Source organism: Bison bison, unplaced genomic scaffold (assembly GCF_000754665.1).
Source record: "Bison bison bison isolate TAMUID 2011002044 unplaced genomic scaffold, Bison_UMD1.0 scf7180017864302, whole genome shotgun sequence".
Classification (NCBI taxonomy): Eukaryota; Metazoa; Chordata; class Mammalia; order Artiodactyla; family Bovidae; genus Bison; species Bison bison.
Genome location: NW_011494874.1, coordinates 8,316,519 through 8,318,267, shown reverse-complemented (window position 1 = coordinate 8,318,267; position 1,749 = coordinate 8,316,519).

The window sequence follows — 1,749 nt, the reverse complement described above, 5'->3', positions numbered from 1 at the left end:
ATTTCATGGCTGCAATCACCATCTGCAGTGATTTTGGAGCCCCGAAAAATAAAGTCTGATACTGTTTCCACTGTTTCCCCATCTATTTACCATGAAGTGATGGGACCAGATGCCATGATCTTAGTTTTCTGAATGTTGAGCTCTAAGCCAACTTTTTCACTCTCCTCTTTCACTTTCATCAAGAGACTCTTTAGTTCTTCACTTTCTGCCATAAGAGTGGTGTCATCTGCATATCTGAGGTTATTGATATTTCTCCCGGCAATCTTGATTCCAGCTTGTGCTTCTTCCAGCCCAGTGTTTCTCATGATGTACTCTGCATATAAGTTAAATAAGCAGGGTGACAATATACAGCCTTGACGTACTCCTTTTCCTGTTCGGAACCAGTCTGCAGCTATTATTATCTAATTTTACAAACGAGGGAACACATCTATCATGAGGCTGCCCTGAGCTACAACCCAGGTACTGTTATGAATAACCACTCTTACGGTTCAGCTCACGACTGTTATGGATAACTGCCCCTACTCTCTGCCTGGTAGCAATAGTGGAGGGCCATTTTCTGGTCATGATTGAATTCCAATCTGTTTCTTAGGTTATATTTTTACACAGAGCCACACTGAACCCCAAATGTTACAGCTCTGGCTCCATTAATGTGATGAGTTCCTTATGGGTCCACGTTATTGATGAGAAATTACTTTGTAAAGAATAGCACCAGCCTCAGTAACAGAAGAGAAAGCCTGTGCACAGTGTACACGCTACAAGAGGGAGAGAACCAGCCTGGAGGTCTGCTCTGTGTGTGTGTGTGTGTGTGTGTGTGTGTGTGTATCAGCGTGTGCAAACAGCAGGGCCGAACCCTCCAGTCACACTGCTTAGCTGCAGTGAGAAAAACATCAGAGCTTCAGCTTCGTATGTACCGGGAAACTCGCAGGGCTGGCTGAGATCATTTCTGATAATGACTGTGGTTTTGTGTTCTCCGAACCGCTCTGTACCAGGGAAGTCGCAGCCACGCTCAGCAATTTCCTTGGTTGCTGAACAGGTGGGATGTGTGATTACGCTTCGTAAACAGACTTGACTGCTGCTCAGCCTTCCAGCTTCACTGTTTTGGCCTGAACAATGGCAGCACGGCACTAGGAACCTGGTTTCTTTGTTCAGTTTTGTTTCGAAACCTAAATGCAACCTTGAGAATGTCAGTGCTGCCAACCCAGGGGTGGTCAGGAGAGGGAGGGAGAAGGAGAGGGGTGGGGAGGGGGCAGGCATGGCAGAGGGGCAAGCTCACGGAAGGAAATCTGACATGGTACCTCTGGGGCTCAGCATCCCCTGGCTGGCTGGTCCAGGGTGGGCCATCTCCCCTCCCCTGTCTCCACATCTAGAAAATGGGGCCGCTTTGTGTCCCTACTTCCCCGTAGGAGCTGTCCTCAGGATTGCAGAGAATAAGGGCCATGGGAATGTGTTACGAACTTGAGGTTCTGTGCAAGTGTGTGCTGTCATGGGAAATGGAATCCTCCCATGACTAGCCTTGCCAATCAGAGTTCACGACTGAGACCGACTCAGGAAGAAGCTGTGGGTAAGGAGGAATCTCCACTAAGGAGGAAGAGAGAACTTTTCTTGTTTTTGCTCCCTGGAGACAGGGTTTTGAATTCTGCTGCAGTGTCCCCTCCTTGCATTGGGCAGGCTTGGCTGTCCTGAACATGTGATAATATTAGAGGTGCAGTGTAATGGGCAGCATGCCCAGGAAGCAGGGGTGGCGGGGGC